Source organism: Microcebus murinus, chromosome X (genome assembly GCF_040939455.1).
Source record: "Microcebus murinus isolate Inina chromosome X, M.murinus_Inina_mat1.0, whole genome shotgun sequence".
Lineage (NCBI taxonomy): Eukaryota > Metazoa > Chordata > Mammalia > Primates > Cheirogaleidae > Microcebus > Microcebus murinus.
Window position 1 is genome coordinate 87,989,325 of NC_134136.1, and position 20,772 is coordinate 88,010,096.

Sequence of the window (20,772 nt, forward strand, 5' to 3'; positions counted from 1 at the left end):
TGCTTAAATATTTTTGGTCAGTAGGATTCTGCTATATGCTGATAAATTTGTTTGTGGGCTAAGGAGTACATTCAGTATATTTTCAAGTCTGCTCCAACCTGTTTTTTTTTTTTTTTTTTCCATTGGACCCTCTTGCATCTCCTTTGTGCATACATGCGTACTCTTTTAACCAGGGATGCGTGTGTGGTTTGGGCCCACTCCAGTATCTACTCTGAATGTGCAGAACCTCCAGTCAATTTAGGATTTGTGGGGAGCACATCAAGCCCCTGTGGCTAACTCATTTCCAGGGTTTCCCTGTTAGATCTCCTTCTAATCTGACAGCATCTTAATTTTAGCAAACAAGACTGCAACTTCCGGCTGTCAGAGCGACTGGTCTTCCCTGATCCCTTGCAACCAAGATCACCATTTTAACTGACTACCTTCAGTACCTCCCACAACTGACATCATACTCAATGGCAAAAGACTGAAAGCTTCTCCTCTAAAATCAGAAATAAGGCAGGTGGGAGGGGGGAGAAAGCGATGGGTATATACACACCTATTGGATGCAGTGCATACTGTCTAGGGGATGGATATTCTTGAAGCTCTGACTTGGGTGGGGCAAAGACAATATATGTAACCTAGACATTAGTACTCCCATAATATGTTGAAATAAAAAAAAAAAGACATAAGGCAAGGATGTCTGCTTTCACTATTTCTATATAACATAGTACTGGAAGTCCTATTCAGAGCAAAACAAAAACAAAAACAAAAAAACACAAACCAAGAAAGAAGAATAAAGTACATCCAAATTGGAAGGAAAGAAGTAAAATTTTCTGTTTACAGAGGACATGATCATATATGTAGAAAACCCTATAGATTCCACAATAAAACTGTTAAAACTAATAAATGAATTCAGCAAAGTCTCAGGGTACAACATCAACACAAAAAATTAGTTGCATTCCTACATAATAACAAACAATCTGAAAAGGAAATATAGAAAACTGTATTATGATAGCATCAAAAAGAATAACAGATTTAGGAATAAAGGGAGATGCAAGACTTATATACTGAGGCTGGGCACAGTGGCTCACACCTATAATCCTAGCACTTTGGGAGGCCGAGGTGGGAGGATCACTTGATCCCAGGAGTTCAAGAACAGCCTGAGCAACATAGGGAGACTCTGTCTCTACAAAAAATAGAAAAGTTAGCCAGGTGTGGCGGCACACACCTGTAGTCCCAGCAACTCGGGAGGCTAAGGCAGAATGATTGCTTGATCCCAGAAATTTGAGGCTGCAGTGAGCAATGATGATGCCACTGCACCACTGCACTCTAGCCCAGGCAACAGAGTGAGACACAGTCTTAAAAATAAATAAATAAGTGAATGAATAAATAAAGACTAAAACTGAAAACTACAAAACATTACTCAAAGAAATTAAAGGATACACAAATAAATGGAAAGACATCTGGGTTCATTTATTGGAAAACTTAAGAGGTCAATACTACCCGAAGCTATATACAAATTTGATGCAGTCTCTATCAAAATCATAAGAGCATTTTTTGCAGAAATAGGAAAATCCACCCTAAAATTCACATGAAATCTCAAAGGATCCCAAACAGCCAAAACAGGATTGAAAAAGAAGAAAGTTGAAGGTTACACTTTTGGATTTCAAAACTTATTACAGAGCTACAGTAATCAAAACACTGTGGTACTATCATAAAGACAGACATATAGATCAATGGAATAGAAATGAGAGCCCAGAAATAAACGCTTACATATACAGTCAAATGATTTTTCACAAGGGTACCAAGACCATTCAATGGGGAAAGGACAGTTTTTTCAACAAATGATGCTGGAAAATGGGATATCCACATGCAAAATAATCAAATTGGACCCTTAGATTATACCACATATAAAAGTTAACTCGAAGTAGATCAAAGATCAAATAAAATACAAAGATCAAAGAGAATAAAGTTATTTCAGAAGAAGAAATTATTCATTTCCATTCCTATTCTATTCTTTGATACCTTTGAGACTAATGCTAACTATCCCCCTCAAAGAAAGTAGACTACGTTTATTTCTATAAAGTTTCTAGGACAAAGAACAAAGAAATACATTTTTAATTTATTTTTGAGAACAGTTAAACTCACACCTTGGAATGCAGGTTATATGCAGTTTACCTATAGTCACTTAGGTGTAAATATATACAAAAACCCTCTAAGAGATAGACAGTGGGTTTGTATTATCAATTTCTAATTCTTTATCACAAAGAAGTTAATAAAAATCCCTTCACCTGGTATGACTAAGAAAACAGTCTTTGTTTTGGTCCAGTGGCAAAACTTAATTCCTCATTGGATATTAGCTGAAAATAAGAGTCCAGTCCGTTAGGCTGAGAAATGGATGGTGGTTGGGGTGGGCATTGGGGTATTCCTGTGTAGCCATTTCATGCTTACAATTATCTGGGCCACATGATCGTGCCTTCTATTTGGGAAGTACTAATGTGTCAGTAGAAGGAAGTGACAGCTTCATCAGTAATGTGGGCTACCATCACTTGTTCAGAGTCTATGTTGAGAGAATATACTCTGTATGATTTTAGCCTTTGCAAAATTATTGAGACTTGTTGTGTGGCCCAGTCTACAGTCTGTCCTGTAGAGTGTTCTTTGCATACTTTATCCATTATTTTTAATTTTTTAAAAATTTATAATTTTTTTAAAGCCAGTAAAATTTGGCAGTGGGGAGTTGTATACCAACTTTAGTGACACCAATGTTAATAAGTTCTGATAACTCACTACCATCATACCAGCCTCTGTGCATACTTTGAAAGAATGCTTGCTATGAAAACCCCTCGAGAAGCAAATAATTTGATTCCAACTAAAAAGTATCCTGTGAAATGCACTTTGAATCAGTTGATATGTCCTGGAGTAAATGAGGCTTCTTCCTGTTCTCCTGACTAAAGTAAATTTAACAAGAAGATGCATTTATGATGCAAATTATTAAGAAAGTAAATATTATACTTGTGGAAATCCTTAAAAATGTAGCTGCCAAAAAAATTATTTTTTTCTATTTATGATAAACACTTGAAGGAGTGGAAATAATATTTACTTCCTCACCATGTTCTTAAACATTTGCGTATATAATATAGGCTTATTAAGGCCATTCCTATGCATGAACTGAACTATTTGACATATATTTAATTAAAAAATTATTCATTTACTGCACATGGGAAGAACGACACTTGCAGACAAGGACAAAACTACCCAGGATATCAATTTTTATTTTCTGCAATATAAAGTGGTCATAATAGCTAAAAGCAGGGAGCACAAAGCCGCAAAGCACTGCACTATGCAATGTTTTGAGGCTTTATTATGTGGTGTTTAAAGGGAATTTCAGGTTTTGAAATGATGAAGTCTTACAAAATGTATGGACCTTTTTATTTCAAATTTGGAATTGATCATTTTGACATAGAATCTTGAGATAAGGTGGACATTTTATAGGATAATTAAAAAAATAAAAGTCACATTAGAACAATAGAATTCCTATATTTTACCTAAAAGAAGGAAGGCCTCTTTCTAAGACTTTGTGTTCCTGCCTTTTCATGTTTTAAAAGCTAAGTAGTTAAGTTTGCTTTGTTGTACAATTTATGACCATTTTGGAAATAACATTGAAGCTCAAGGTCAGGTAGGATTTACTGAAATGGTTTTTTCTATATTTTTGAAGAGTTTTGCTTTTGGGGTTATCATTTCTACCATCCTGCTTCTGTTCTTTCAGTTACATTAAGTGGTTTCCTCTAGGGTTGAAATGCCAATCCAGCGCTAAGACTGTACTCAAAACTCTGGCCCCACCATGCACTCAATTCCTAGATGCTGCTGCCACTTCAAAGGAAATGTTCATTTCTACTTCCTGACCTTTCTATTCTTCCAGTGTCCTTCTCCTTCTTGGGGATATCTTCCTATTTTGGGGTGCACTCATCCTGCCTCTATACTTGAGGTTTCAGACTGTCACTTTTGCTAACTTGCTTAACATTTGCATTGTGTCAAATTGCCAATGAAGTGCAATAAGGATGGTCCTTAGGACAACAAAATTAAGAGTACATTTGCTGTAGCAATTGTAATCTGTAACAGTAGGCATATATTTAAGAAAGAATAATTTCTCAAGTTATTATTTTCTCTTTAAGAATGGGTTGCTGTGGTTCTTGACTATTTTAATTTAAGCAAACTTATTACACATGGTTACTGTCTCTCAGGGTAATCACTTTTTTTGCTTGATATGTAAGCAGCAGAACTGCTTGATTGACGATTGTCTATGGGATCTTGGCTTGAACTTCAGCTTCTTCCAGGGTGTACTGGACTGTGTGATTGCCACTCTCTAATTCAGGTGGTGTTTGCAATCCTGATTATCCCTTGCAAAGCAGAATTTTGAGGCTAGAGAATGTCTGCTGATTATCATTAAAGTTCCCTTTGCTTAGATATACTTGGTTTTTCCAGGAAAAGGAATTGGCAACTTAGAGCCAGTTGGCAGCTGACTAGCTATTAGTATTGTGTTCTTCTCCCTCTGGGTGTCAGTTCCCCAAGGGCTCTGTGCCAATCACACTTTAATGATATTTAAAAGAGATGAATTGTCTTGGAGAAAAATGTTTCTGCCTGGGAAGCAACTAATGAGGTTCTTGAAATCTGATTATAAATGCACTTACGAAAGAGACAAAAATTTTGTAAGTCAGTTTGGATTTTTCCTAAACTGAGTTAGTAATAGATGTGCTCTCATTGCTAAAAGTGATGTGGGATGAGTTTTAAGGGCTTTCTGTAAATCTAAAAGTCTTTGTTATCCTGGGAGATGATGTTTGATTAATATTCATGTACCACTGGTTGTTCTTTTATTAAAAAGTTTACAAGGTTCTCTATTCACAAAAGAGCAGAATCAATTTGAAGATTTTCTTTTTAATCTAGATGCTTGAATTCAGTTGGAATTCTTTCCAAAAGTATTTAATTTAAAAATGTTTTAAGCAGAGAAGCAGTTACTCTCTGCTATGGGACTCTTGAATAATTTCAAGGTATTTAATAATTTTATTTCTTTATATTAATTATGGATATATGTGGTACAAAGGTAAAGAGCCATGTGCTCTAATATAAAGTTGACACTGAGGTCTGAGATAAGTGATATCTGAGGAAAAGGATATAGATAGCTGAAAAGGTATTATTAGGATCTTACATTTAAATCCCTCAAACAATAGTCATTTATTGGGTCAGTTTGCTTTGTCACCTCATTATACTGTATGGAACTCTCCATGACTGCAGCAGGAATGATGTCCCTTTCCAGGTCTGTGTTTCCTTCTGTTTTTTTGTTTTTTGCCTTGAATGTTAGGATCCATATTACTTTGAGTTTGATAGTGCCTGTTTATCTCATAAAATAATAAAAAAAGCACAAACACAAAAATAAGAAAAAAAAGGTCATTTATCTTTATTTTTAGTCCTGGGTACATAGTATATACCAGGCCAGAATTTGTCTTTCATTAATTAATTAATCTCTATATTCCATTTACTGTTTGTATGGTATGATAGGAATACACTTTGAAAATAGGTGCAGTCTTTCCTGAGGTCTACTATAGAGATAAAACTTATAATAACTAAAGCAAAAGAAAGTGCTCAGTATTGCTAGTGCTCACCTCCAAGTAGGTGAAGTCCCATGGAGGTTCTGAGATCAGAGCAAAGCTTTCTACTAGGGTTGGGGTTGAGAGGATGTGTAGGTGAAGAGTTATAAGTACAGTCTTAGTGTTGGATTGGAATTGCACATGGCCCTTAAAGATCAAAAAGGATCTTGAAAAGAGTGTTTGGGGTGGGAATTGTAGTACAGGGAGGAAATAGCAAGAGGGAAAGCATTTTGGTGACCTATGGGGCTCATATGGGAACCAATGGGGTAGTTAGACTATTTAAGGTGGCTAAAAGTGCTAGAAAATAAACGTTACATGTGGATTAGGCAGAGATTGGAGAAAATTGGGATGTCATGCTCAAGATTTATTGTATGGTGTAAACTTCTGAATTTCTGTATAGGACTGGTATAGGAGTGGTTGTATTTGCCCCAATAATGCACCTCACAGACCTCCTACAGTGGGGAGCAGTTGTCCTGGGGATCCAGCTCCTGCGCTCTGGAATCCCTTGTGGATCATGTTCCCCACCAATGACTCAGCATGATGGGATACTAAGGTGCACCATTCTGGAAGACATCCTTTTTGGCTGACCTTGGCTCAAGCACTCCCTGACAGCCTTGTTGAACTTTCCTTAGATGTTATGGGAGCCTTGACTTCCAGCAAAGTCAAAGTGAGACTGTCAGCTCTCTTAGTCTTACCCGGCTCTGTCCACATTTCTCTTTATATAGACATTTCTGCTAAAAAAATATCCTTGTACATTTAATCTCATCTTGATGTCTGCATCTTTGTGGACCAAGACTAAGTAAGGTGTTTAAGCATAGCAACCTGGTTGCAGTTCTGTGGTTAGGGAATTTGTCTTAAAGCAGTGTTTGTGTGGGAAGTACACTGCTTTTATTTATATTTCATGGATATTTGAAGAGACTTTGATGGGAACTGGTGGAGATTATGGAGGTCTATAGCACCTTTGGGCTACCCTGGTTGTTTGTAGTAGAGAGTCATTTGAAGTTTTTGATTATAAGAATGATGATGCAGATTATTTTATAGTTCAGTCAGAAACTATGACTAAAGTCATGTATATTATGTACAACTAAAGAAAACAGATTTTAACACTGGTTAACTTAATGTAAACTAAAAATACTGAATAATAATTTCTGCCTCTAGTTCAGTGCTTCTGACTTAGAAAGAATTGATGTCTTAAATGCTTGATGAAGACAGTTTAGAAACTTTTTTCTCCATTATTTTTGTTCCCCACTATCCTTTAAATACATTTTATCAGAAATTATGGCATGGCTATATAATTTCTTAACTTACAATGCTCCTTCTTTGCATAATTTGTGAAAGAACTCTTTTGACAGCCAGAAATTACTTTGCCTCAATTTGATATTAATAAAGATGTATATTGAAGCTGCATCCTGTTTGCCTGTTACACAGCTTTGTGTTGTGCTTTCTCTTACATTGAAATAATTGTATATTTAGGGCCTTGCAGTTGGTTGCCTTGTATGTCATGGTAATGTCACAACTTTAGGTTGTGGCTTTGCCGCAAGTACAAGTGGAAAGAGAAAATAGGCTGCCAGGCAGAGGAGGGGAAGACCGGATTCCCACAAATACTGTAGCCTTGGCAAGTCATACACATTGCATGGATCTGTGAAAATAACATCTACGGGAATAACTGCAATGAATAAGTAAAGACTGCTCGGAAAGTTAACAAGAGTGAAGGGATGAGGGAGCAAGCAGAGAGGAGCCTGGGTATGAACTGAGGGCACTTTGAGAGCATTGCATTGGCAGCACTAAAGGAGTGGTTAGAAATGTGGGAGGGGTGAGATCAGAGGAAGTCACCTAGAGGATACCAGAACCCAGAAGAGTATACCAAGACTCTGAATGCTCTAAGTAGAAGAGAAGAGGAAAATAGCCAGTGCTTTTGATTTGCATGCACAATTGAAGAATAGGAACTTTGGGTATCCCTTGGAGAAAGCATACGTTTCCTCATGAGTGACTGAGGAGTTATCTAGCAAACCGAAAAGTGGTCATGCCTCTTGTCTTTATATGCAAAACTATCCTGTAATTCCTTTGTTGCTTGAGGAATATTCTAGAGGATTGATGTCCTGTTTATCTATCAAGACTTCCACTCATTTGCTTTTGCTAAGCAACTAAGAACAAAGATGCATTCCAAAATTGAAAGAAGTTTAATGGACACTTTCCATTGACCTTACAGCTCTTCGATCTTGTTGACATTCTTGACAATTCTGTTTATAGTAAAATGTGAGTGTTTCCCCTCATAGTAAAATTTATTTTTCCTCTAGTAAATGTTTGTTTTTGTGTAGAAAAAGGTAAAAAAAAAAGCCTTATAATTCATTGTTACCAGTTTCATAGGGTGGTAGAGGTAGAAAAGTCAGAACAACATTTATCTATGATGTTTCTATTTTTTTTTTCCTCCGTAGTCTCATCTGTATATGATGTTTCTAGAAGAATTTTTGCAGTGAGTAAAACTGAGTGAGTTATGCTGTTCTTTAAAAATATGTAGCACATTTTGTACAAAGAAGATATCATTTATCTTATAGGTAAATGGAAAAGAGACCAAGAGAAAAAAATAAGTGATTTAATGACCTGGCTTTACCCACAGAGTGGAGAATAAAATACAAGAATCCAAACCCTGCCCTTCTATGTCATCATCGTCTTTGACAAATACAGGTGAGTGTTTTTATTCATTTTGAGAGTTGACCTAGTGCCTATGGAAACAGAAAAGGGCCAAGATAACACTGCAGATCTGACTACAGGGTTGTTTTAGTATTCTTACAAATATAATTATGATGATATTATTTTCTTATGCATGAACATCAAAATATGTGACTTGATGTTTTTTTAAAAGCATGCTTATATGAGTTGTATGTAACATATGAAGTTGTGCTACACACAGAACTAAGTCACCACAGCAAAGACAACTACGAAAATAGCAACAGTGGTAGCTACAATTTATGGAGTACTCATTCTATGTCAAGCATTGTGTTAAAGTGCGTTCCATAGATTTTTCTAATTAATCCTTATAACAAGATTAATTAGAGGTAAGTATTTTCACTATTTTATGAATATGGAAACTAAGACAGAGAGAGACTAAGACATTTGCTGATGTTCATGTATCTAATATGACTAGTCCAGGTTTGTTTGTCTCTCTCTAAAGTTAGTACTCCTAACCAGAGCAGGTTGTGTAACTGGTAAACTCAGTGATGGTTAAGATAAACCAGACACTTTCACACATTTGATTTTTCTAAAAGGCTATCCAGATTGTAGAGTGAGTGGAATCAAAGTGAACTGATTCATACAAGTCTTTGACATTTAACCATGATGGCCTGCTCTTATGATGTATTATGTTCATTGGTCACTTGCCTTGGGGACAAGGATTTCACAAAGCAGGTACAGTTTTGTCAAAACCCCAAATTTCAGAAAATTGAGTTTTAAAGATCTAATTGGCTTTTATTAGCAATTCACGAACTTGGTAGCATCCAGTCTCCAAAATAGAAAGGAGCTCCGATGAACTGAGCTTATAAAGTTGAGCTTTATAGGCATTAAAAGCTGAAGAAATCAGAAACAAGGAACAAAAAGCAGATTGGTCATTTCAAAATTTCTTTCCTTGTAGGGAATCTTGTTGATTTAATGGGATTTGTCTATACTCTTTCTCCTGACTTCTCAGAAGGTCAGATCTTACAAGTAAACAGCTTAGATTTTAGTTTGGTGACTTGGAATCTTAGCATGAGTGACTCCATTTTGGATTGGTCTGTTGGGGCCTAGTGTAGGAGTTCAGTTCAAATCAATGATATTCCTTACATTTTATTTAAGTTTCCAGGCTAATAGTTCAGGTAATAAAGGACCAAGAACATTGAGTTTAGGCAATAGTAGGAGAAACAAGATGAAGAAGAGTCCTCTGTTTTGAGGTCCTGGAAATCCACAGACGGACACTGAAGATCCAGAGTAAACAAATTCTGTGATCTACAGTGATTGTCTCCAAACTTATTTTTCACACATCACCTCAGTAAAACAAATGATAAGAATGTCAATATAGATGTATATCTGTGTGTATATATATAATATGTGTGTGTATATATATATATCTTTACAAATTACATACATATACTACTGGATTAATATGTTAAGAGATCGTAAAAGAGGTTTTTAAATATGCATCAAATTTAGTGAAATTTTGTTAAGTAATTGATAGAAGGTTATCTCATGGCTTTTAATATTACTGAAAAATATTGTAGTGGTTTGTTTACTTGGTCTGGATGTTTAGTTTTTCAAATTCTGGTGACCTCATGCTACCATTAACCAATTTTTAAGGGGAGAAATATGCATTTGTGGTAAGATCAATGGTTAACAGTAATGGATATTAATCCATGTTTCAGATAATATTCTTTTTTTTTCAGGTAATCTTAATTTTGAATTTTTTTGTGGCTAGTTTCTCCTTGGATCTGATTGTATCAGTATTTTTCAAACTGCCTGTCACAACAGCCTATTGGTGAATTATAATGTTAATAATGACTTTTTTAATAAAATAGACGATAAAATGTCAGAGTACCTTACTAATAAGTATTGAGAAGCTGTCATTTCAGTTACATACCTGTATCTATTTACATGCCAATATATACATGTCTAAATACTGAATCATGATAGGACCTGTAGCTGTTGAAGGGGTTATGTTAATATTTAGGAAAAGAAGAAATATAAACTCTACTATTTTCTTGCTTTGTCATGCTTGTATTATTAATACTACTTCCAATCCTTGATTCATTTGCACAGAGCTTTTAAAGCTGTTTGTGTATTATGTGAGGGTTCACTTAGTTACAATTAGATAATATAATCTGTAAATTCAGTTAACAAGGCACATTAAACTGCAACAGAACAAAAGTTTTGCAGGTGCCCAGAGAGACCCCTTGATGACTCTTTACCTTAGGAAATTTCCAGTAACATACCTAGTAGTTCATGACCTTCAGCCATCCTGACAGAGAGGGTACCAGTGGCAATCATTATATGGCCTAATTAGCAAAGCTTGATTTCTTTCTTATTGTTTTAGATAAAAAATACATTTGTATAAAAGTGCTGATATTTTCCTGCTACACCCCAGTGGGTCATCTTGGGTCGTGCCCTGTGGAGCATGTCCCCTGCTTTGTAGATATTAACTCATAGGCATGCTGGCCAGGGGTTGCAGCGGCTCCTGTTGTCTGTTGTGGTCTCATCTCACACCACTCTTGTGCTTATCTGCCCGCTTTAGTCTAATGACACTGAACACCAAACAAGTACCTGCCATTTACACCAGTGTTTCTTATTACCAGGGTCCCCACGAGGCTAGTTCCTTGTTATCATGCAGGATTTGTACCCAAAGACACCCTTTTGGAGAGGCTTTCCCTGCTCACTGTATCTTATATAGCCCCCTTCTCTCTTTCCACAGCCTCCCCCAACTCTTTATTCCATTACTCTCTTTGATTTATTTATTTTTTCACAGAACTTACCACGATCTATTTACTTCCCCTTAACTCTACTTCAAACTCCTCTGGAATGGGACACTTGTCTCTACTGTTCACCTCTATATCCCCAGAACATTGCCAAGGCTGGTAAATATTTGTGGAAAGTTTCCGTGAATGTCTCAGCACTTCTCCTGTCCCTCTGCTTCACTTGGGCCAATCCCTTTGGATCTCCCCTCCCATTTGTTTCTGAAAGGGGTTCCTCCCCATCATAGCATTTGCAGAGATACTATGTTAGGAAGGATGAAGTGGTGGGAGGTGAGCCAAATGCGGTGAGAACTGCCTGGAAGGAGCACTCATGGCTCAGATATTGGGGATGGAGGCTGGTCCTAGAAATCCTTATGGCTCACATCTGGTAGTATTAATAAAATGATCAGGCCACCTATGCATTTGGGAACACAGATCTACAAATGCAGATATTATCTCTAAAGGAGATCAAATTTTTATGTCCCATAGACAATTTCCACGATCAGGAATTTGATTTCCAACTGGAGATGTCTTTTTGAGACACAATTAGTAGAGACTGCTAAGTTTTATCCCTGTGGATAAACACTACAGTCTGAACTTGGAGTCAACCATATCAGCTATAACAGAATCCCCTATCATCCTGCCCATGTCGTCAACGAATAAGTAAATAAATACACGTAGCAAGTCATGGAGGCTGGGTCTGGCCTGGCTCTGATGTTATTCAGTTGTGCAATCCACCTCAGGATTTGGTAAACTGGCCCATAGGGCAATTCCAGGCCACCACTACTTTTCATAAGTAAAGTTTTGTTGGAACACAGTCATGCTCATTCACTTCAATATTGTCTTAAGCACTACAACAGCAGAACTAAATAGTTGTGAGAGACTGTATGGCCTACAAAGCCTAAAACATTTACTATCTGGCCCTTTAGAGGAAAAGTTTGCTGACTCCTAGGCTAGAGAAAGTCGCTTAACTTCTCTGGGCATTGATTTTGTCATTTGTAAAATGAGTTGAACTTAATGGTGTCTGAGATCCTTTTCAGAGTTCGTGTTTGGTTTCCCTGGAATCTAAGACATTGCATCCATAAGGAAATTCAAGGTGATACTGATTTAAGGTTATACTCATCATCTTCTCAGAAAACATATTATTTCAAAAAGTTATGTTCTCATCAAATGGACATAAAGCTTTTACCACATATATCTCAAAGACATCTGGAGCATTCCAGATTTAGTTCATTTCTGTGGTTTGGTATTTAAGTGCTTGGAGCAATAGAGTTATTATGCGGCTTAGTACCTTCCCGCTGCTTTCCCCAAGGGCTTTACTAATTGTAAAGTAACTCTGAGAACTCTAGATAAATGAGTTCACTTACAATCTCTAATGCTTTAAGTGTAGGTCTGGCATATATTTCAAAATAACTAAGGTAGTAAATTTCAAATGTCTCACCATAAAAAATGATAGGTAAGTGAGGCAATGGATATGTTAATCAGCTCGATGTAATCATGTCACATTGTATATATATCAAAACATCACATTGTACCCCATAAATGTACACAATTATGATTTGGCAATCAAAAATTATATTAATTTAAAAAGAAGTGAAAAAATTATGTTAAATATAACATTCAAAGCCTAACTGAATTTCTTTGCCTTGCTGTGAGGTCATTTATGGGTCAGATAAGAAAATTATCTGTTAATAACATATCACAGGAGAAAAACTCTGGTTTGGGAAGAAAACTCTGTCTTGATTAAGTTAGAATCAATTATATTATCTTGATTTTTCTTATTTTGGTTTAAGTTATAAATACTTTAGTAAATAAAAGCCTCATGAATACCTTTTATTTTTTTGACATTTTGCTCCTAATTTTTATTTTTGGTGACCTGTTCATGGTGGCATTTGGTCTGGCAGAGGCGGGGTGGGAGAGAATGTTCTATTTTGGGGGCTTTGAAGGGTGAACAGCAAATGTACCTGGAGCTGGAAGGCTGTCCTCCAGCCGTCCCAAGGGGTCCAGAATGCAGAAAATCTGGATGCAGGAAACCAGATATTGAAGTAATGAGAGGGAGGAAGGCTCTGTGGTTGACACAATGTCTGGGCAGGCTCTCCAAGAGGGTGTCTTCCCTAGTGGGCCCCAGGGTGGAGCAGGGGGGTAGGCCCCTGTCAGAGATCTGGTTCTAGCCTAGATTCTACCTCCCAGTGGCTGTGTGGTTTACATATGGAAGTTGACCTCTCTGATCTTGTTTCTCATCTGAGGTCACATGGCTGGTACAATTAGAGCCAGGACCCAAACAGGAGTCTGTCTTTCCAAAGTTCTATGTTGTCTCAGTTTTTTCCATCTGCAAGGAAGTCGCTTGTGGAGTGTTTTAATCAGCCGGTTGCTTTGCTCAGGGTGTGGATCTCTGTGGATTAGCTGAGGACCTTGGCCTCTCAGACTTGTAGCCTCTGGATGGTGGGCAGGTGCTGGAGTGGCCTCCAGAGGCCTGTCATGGGCAGGGGTGCTGTGGCTCTGGGAGCAGCTGTGCCCTAGAGGTGGATTTTAGCTGCAAGTGCTGACTTGCCCCTTCCCAGTGCCCTGCAGCTGGGATCCACTGGTGCAGCTGGGATCCGCTGGTGGCCGTGTCTGCCTAAGGGCGGTTTGGACAAGCTCTGAGCATGGAGTGGTTTTAAAGATCATTAGATCTGCAAAAATTTTGTTCAGATCATAAAATTTACATTGGATATTTCTTCCTGTACTTGTTACCCTCTTTCTTATTATTATTGACTGCACTCTACATCATGGGCCACAGAATATGAGCACCATTAGATCATGTAGTCAAGGGTTTCTAACAAACTGTACAAAAGTAAGTAGAAGACATTGAATTTTTATTTGAGGATAAACAGTTGCAATTTAGGCACTCTGCTCTTCATTCATTAAGCATTTATCAATCATCTATTAAGTGGCAGTTCTGTGTCAGGAACTGGAATATCTCAGTTTTATGTTAACTGCTATAGATTGCAGATCTATAGAAACCTAGAGATTTCATACCATGATCCCCCTTGATTATCACCCCAAAGTTCAGGAGAGAATCAGACCAAGGTTTCTGTTTAGTCCTCAGGTTTGTGTGGGATCTTCCTGGAGGAATACCAGAGTAGAGAGGTTAGCCCAGCCTGGCACTGTCTAGATACGCTCCATCCTTCCCCAGATGAGCTTCTTTTCATGGGATGATGGCATGGATGGGGAAGGGCAGGCACCTTGTGGAGCTGAGGATGGGGCAGAGAAAGAGGACAGTGACATGGCACTGGGGCAGGACAACCTCTGCATGCAAGAGGCCTGATTCCTAATTCCTACACTGCTCTGTCTCCCAGACACAAGCAGGAGGCTGGGTTTTCAGCTCATGATGAGAAAGGCCCCTTTGGGTCTACATAGTGCCCAGATAATTCTGGTATTTGCCGAATACCCTCTCCTAACCAAGCTCAAAGAGATGCTTCTCCCTTGGGATATGGAGTGGTAGGACCAGGGCTCTATGAAGTGTGAAAATTCTTTGCAAATCATAGGTCACTCTTTAATGATGACCCAAGAGCAATAAAAATAGCATGTTTGATCTGCCAAAATAGGTAACTTTTTGCCTTTGGGCAAGAAACTCTCTCTGAGCCATAACATCTTGATATGTGAAATAAACTCATTGGGCTAGATTATCTTTGAGGTCTTACTCACTTCTTGTCATGGTTTTTGGACTTACATTTGACCCCCCAAATTAACTCTGTTTATACTGGGTTATTCATGCTCCAGAGATATCATGATAGCAAATGTTGTCATAGCAGTGCCTGTTCATGTCCCCTTGACACTCACTGTTTCTGCTAGCCTTTGCTACAAGTACCTATGATTCTGCCAGAGGCTGTTGTCTAGCTACCGAGAGATGCTTAGCTGGAAATGTAGTGAAGTTAACACCTCCATGAACAGTGTCAATTAATGCCAGATGTGAGTTGAAGAAAGATACTATAGCATCCTTGTTCCCTGGGGAAATACCTCTGAAGTTGGTTCTCACTCACCCACAGTATTAACTTGTTGGATAATGCATGCTGGGGTGGCCTCCTGCCTTTCCTCTCTTATATTACCTCCCAAATAGACCACTTGCACTCAGATCCCTATCTCAGAGTCTATATCTGGGGGAACTCAACTGAAGACCATTCCCAAGCAAATTATATTGGGGTTCATCTATTAATAGCATGCACAGTAATTCACACTGGGCAGTTCCTTGAGGAATGTATTTTGTTAGCCCCTACTAGGGTTGCCAGATTTAACAAATAAAAATACAGGACTCTAGTTAAATCTGAATTTCAGGTAACAGTAAATAATTTCTTAGTATAAGTAGGTCGCATGCCAAATATTATACAAGATATACTAAAAATTTAATTGTTTATTTGAAATTCAAACATAAGGGGTGTCCTGCATTTTATCTTTCATCCTTAATCCCAAATCTTGTTGAGGGTGGTGGGGGGCATTGGGCATTGCGACTAGCCTAAATTCCACATCTGGGGAAAGGAAGGGTAGATTGAGACTGGCTTACAAGATACAGCATGAAAGGAGTGAGGCAGACCTAAGTAACAAAATCTAAGGATAAAGCTGGATCAAGAACCAGGGAGTAGATGGATATGGGCTGGTGAATAAGAAATTATCAATTCAGAGGGCTTGGGCAAGGAGACAAAAGCCAGGTATAACACAGCAAAATTACAACCAGCAGCCTCAAACATTGTGGGAAGGGAGAGGCTGAAGCGACTGAACTTGCACAGACATTATTCATTTCTCTATCCCTACTGCCTAGCATGATGCCTAACTCATTTTTGGCGCTCAGTAAACACTGAATGGATGGTAGGCAAGGAAAATTGATGGAAATATGAAATTCTGCCACTGGGAGTTTTATGGAAAATGGTACCCACTGAAAAATGTGCAGGGCCTTTTTGAGCAATGACATGCATCTGATTATAAATGCATAGAAAATATGAATTGCTATGTGACTTCTAAGTAATGAGCTTTTATAATCCTTTCTTCATTTTTCATTGCAGGTACAATTCAACTTAAATCTTTCATGCCTAGACAGGTTTTTGAATGCCACTTGTATGTTCAAAGCTAATTTACTTAATAGCCAACTTATCTGAACCTTGAACAATATTACTGAAGCATTTAGATTGAGAGAAAGAGTTTGGGCGGAAAATTTCTCATCCAATTTCAGAAGACTAATCAATTTATGTTTTTAATGACATTTCCTTTTCTTTCTTCAGGAAGGCTGAAAGGGAGGATGAAATCTCATTCTATGTTTATTAACTATAAGTTCAAAGTTGAAAAAGATTAGTTTTATTCTCAGCAAGCCAGATGGTATTTTCCTTACTCTTTTACAGAGAAAACAGAGAGAAATAGAAGATAAATGGCAGCATGTGGATAACACAAAAAGAGAGCCAACATTTCCTCAATTTTACTTTTGCTTTACAAAACAGCAAGCAGGCTGCTCTCTGAAGGGTAGTTTCAACTTAAAATCATTTTATTCTGTGGATGATGTAGTTTTTAGAGTTAACATTCTGATTTAACACTGTATCAGCCACACAAAGAGGGCAGAAATCTCTATCAGGGCAGGGTCAGTTATTCAAATCAATTCTATGGATAAAATATTTTTAGAAAATCTTAAAATTACTGAAGAGCTGACAAAAGTACAAAAACAAAGGAAAATATAAAATAACAAGTGTTAATGAGGATGTGGAGAAATTGGAACCCTCATGCATTCTTGGTGGGAATGTAATATGGTGCAACCACCATGGAAAACAGTTTGGCAATTCCTCAAAAAGTTGACCATAGAAATTCCATATGATGTAGCAATTGTACTCCAGGTAAATGTCTAGAAAGCCCCAATGCTGCAGAAACACAAAAATATTTTCTCCACCTTCTACACTGTTTAAGAGTATACTTTCCAAATTTTTATAAAGTTTACTTTATCAACTCTTTGGACTATTTAAGAATGCCTTCCCCCTAAGATCAGGAAGAAGGCAAGGGTTTCCACTTTTACCACTTCTATTCAGCACTGCATTGGTGGTTCTAAACAGTGCATTAGGCAAGGGGAAAAAAATAGACTGAAAATGGAAGAAGTAAAACAGATTGCATTTGCAGATTACATGATTATATAGAAAACCCTAAAGTATCTACAAAATGTCTAATAGAACAATAAATGAGTTTAGCAAAATTATAGCTACAAGGTCACTATAGTGATGAATTTGAAATTTTAAAAATAGCATTTATAATAACATTAGGAAATATGAAATACTTAAGGACAAATTCAACACAGGATATAGCACATCTGTACACTGAAAACTGTAAAAAATTGCTGAGGGAAACTAAAGAAGACCTAAATAAGCAAGATATACTGTATTCATGAGTAAGAAGACTCAATCTAGTTTAGATATCAGTTCTCCCAACTGATCTATAGATTCTAAACAATCTCAATTACAATCTAGCAGTTTCTTTTCTAGAAACTGATGAATTAATTATAGAATTCATATGGAAATACAAAGGACCTATAATAGTCAAGACAACTTTTAAAACGAAGAACAATGTTGGAGAACTTATACTACTTGACTTTTTCCCAAGACATTGTGTTCTTGGTAAAAAGATAGGCATCTAGGTTATCGGAACAAAATAGAGAGTCCAGAAATAGACCCACACATATAAGGTCAATTAATTTGAAACAAAGGTCCCAAGGCAATTCACCATGGAAAAGATAATCTGTTCAAATGATGCTGGAACAACTGGATAGGCATATTTGGGAAAATGAATGTCCATCCATATCTCACACCATATATATAAGTGAACTCAAAATGGAACATGAACTCAAATGTAGGAGTTAAAACTACAAATTTTCTAGAAGAAAACATAGGGAAATATCTTAGTGACCTTGGTTTAACAATGAATTTTAAAATAGGATGCAAAAAGTAGGAATTATTAAAGAAAAAAGCAGATAAATGGGACTTGACCAAAATTGTAAGAGATATTCTTCAAAAGACAGTTATGAAGATGAAAAGGCAAATAGGAGAAAATATTTTCAAAGCATATATTCGACAAAGGACTTGTATCTATAATACACAAAGGGCTTTTAGAACTCAATAATATGAACATGACTGAATAATAAAAAATACTTCATGAAAGAAAATATATGGACATCAAATACACACAAAAAGCAAACGAAATAGCAAGATAAAAAGAACAGAAGAGAATCATCAAGGGAATTCAGGTGTGCTGGGGACAAGGAAGAAGTGTATGTAAAGTATGCTCCTAAGTCTGGTGTTTTTGTAAATTGGGAGCTGCCTGTAATAATTACACTAAAACTCAAGTGACACAAGAAACTAACTTGAGGACCACCAGAGATCCTTCTAAAATTCCTAGATATTAAAACAATTCTCCTTTGAGATAAAGGTGAATAGTTTCTAGTTCTATGACTTTTGGGTACCCTGCCAAGGAGCCTACTAGCCATTGCTACTATTTAAGCTCTGAAAATATACTTTCATTGCCCCTGCTGTCTACATAAGGATGAAAGCACCATCTACTTTCATTAAAGTTCTGGGAGAAATAGCTATGAATGACTCACTTTACAAAGCAAGAAAAAAAAAATGTTGAAAATCATCCCTTTGAAGAATGGAGTATGAATCTTTTCAGAATGACAGCTGTATTTATGGGGGGGTAAAATCTCAGTTAATATACCCACCTGGAAAGCATAATTTAATTTTTTTTCACCTGGAATAAAGTAAAACTGAAAAATATATATGTATACATACATTTTAAATAAGCATATTTCTTCAATTTTATGTAAGAATTTACGAAGCTATCTACTATGTTCCTACCTCATATTAAGCACTGCGTGATGTGGTATTTTGCCTTTGAAAATCCTACAATATGGTAGCAGAGAGAACGATTTACTTATTTCAATTTTTATAATTGAAAGCCTGCTATGAGTCAGTCCATATTTCTAGGTTACATCTATGAACAAAGTGCAGTCAACCCTCTGCATCCATGGGTTCCACATCTGTGGATTCAAACAACCATGGATAGAAAGTATTAAAAAAAAAAATACATGGTTGCATCTGTACTGAACATGTGCAGATCTTTTTTTTCTTGTCATTATTCCCTTAACCATACAATATAACAACTATTTAGATAGTTTACATTGTATTAGGTATTGTAAGTAATCTAGAGATGATTTAAAGTATATGGGAGGTTATATGCAAGTACTAAGCCATTTTATATCAGGGACTTGAGCATCCTTAGATTTTGGTATCTGTGGGAGGTCCTGGAACCAGTCCCATGGATACTGACTGGTGACTGCAGAAAAAACTTTTACCCTCATGGAGCTTGCACTCTGCCAGAAGTAGTGAACACAGATATCTGGGATGGAAGGCAGAGGGTGATAGCTGCTCTTACCGAAGTACAAAGTCCTTTAGAGTACTGAGATGGAAAGATTAATTCCTGGGAGAAAGTGGAAGGCATCTCAGGTATTTGAGGAAGGATTGGTCTTGGTCAGGAAGAAAGGAAAAGGTGTTCTAGTGGGAAAGAAGAGAAAAATCTCAAATGTTTACAGGTGAGAGATCATAGGCAGCTCATTGCATTCATTAATGTAACTGGTGCTGAAAGTATGAGAAAGGGCACAAGGGAAGAAGGACCACAAAAGGAAGCTGGAAAGAGGAGAGGAGGCCTTGAATGTCAGACAAAGACTAAGGACTTTATCTGAGCAACTTTAAATAATCCTCAAAACCTTCCTTAGAGGGATATAAAATTATTTTTTCAACTGTAAAGCAGTAGTCTTACTTATTTTTTTCTTGGCTAGTCAGAAAAGATGATCATATTCATAAGTAGTTTTAATGGCATTCAAAGTGTACCTTTAGTTTTTCAAAGTAGGCAAAATAACTCAATTCTATGTAAAGAAAAAACAAAATGAAAACGTGAAATGAAATCTTTCAAATCTGCTGTTCATGGGTGTTTTCTTTATCACCTCTCTATATAATCCTAGAATATACACTCTTTGAGGGTGGGAACATGGGATCTAATTCTTTTGTATTTGCCATTGTGCAGGCCATTTGATAGGTGTAACCAGCTATGATGTAAAAATGCAGTGATCCAGTTGGTAGCTCTCAATATTGTTAAGAAATGAGCATTTTCAAATTAAAAAAAGAAAAGAAAAATCTCCAACCTACAGCTAAGGAATAGATCTGGGAAATAGGCTGGAAAAAAGAGGCTTTGTTTCTTGAAGCTCCTGCTCCCAGGACCCAGCTCTCAAGTGGAGGGTCCTCCCCAATCAAAGCTACACTGTGAACCTGGACATTTCCCAAGGCAGACAGCTTCCTGCTCCTGGAATCCAGACCCTAGAAAGGGACACAGTTCACTTATCTCAGAATACCATTCTGCTTTGTTAAAAATTATTTTCCCCTTTCTTATCTCAAAGGAAATGGGACGCAGCACCTCTCCTGCCCACTCAATACCCTTCCCTATAGGAACTTCAAAGCTCAAACTCCAGCCCTTCGGTGACTGTGCCCTCTAAACTAATCTCCAGAATAGTTCCCGGAGGGGACAGAAAGCCATGGTGACACAGTTTACCACTTGAGGATTGCACCTTCTTTTGATCACACTTTCTCCCAAGACAACTTGCTCTCTGCACTGTTTCTCCCTCCAGC

General features: G+C 37.2%; 1 protein-coding gene and 1 long non-coding RNA gene across 2 annotated transcripts in view; both read left to right on the forward strand.

Annotated features, from left to right (window-relative positions):
• The window catches only part of LOC105882445 (glia maturation factor beta), a 902,793-nt gene that overhangs the window by 97,718 nt on the left and 784,303 nt on the right, over nt 1-20,772 (forward strand). The gene's annotated exons all lie outside the window — the stretch shown is intronic.
• Nucleotides 1-20,772, forward strand: part of LOC142865895 (uncharacterized) — a 48,385-nt gene that overhangs the window by 21,330 nt on the left and 6,283 nt on the right. The window contains exon 2 of the long non-coding RNA XR_012915988.1: nt 8,177-8,306. This is a non-coding gene — a long non-coding RNA (uncharacterized LOC142865895). The remainder of the gene's footprint in view (nt 1-8,176; nt 8,307-20,772) is intronic.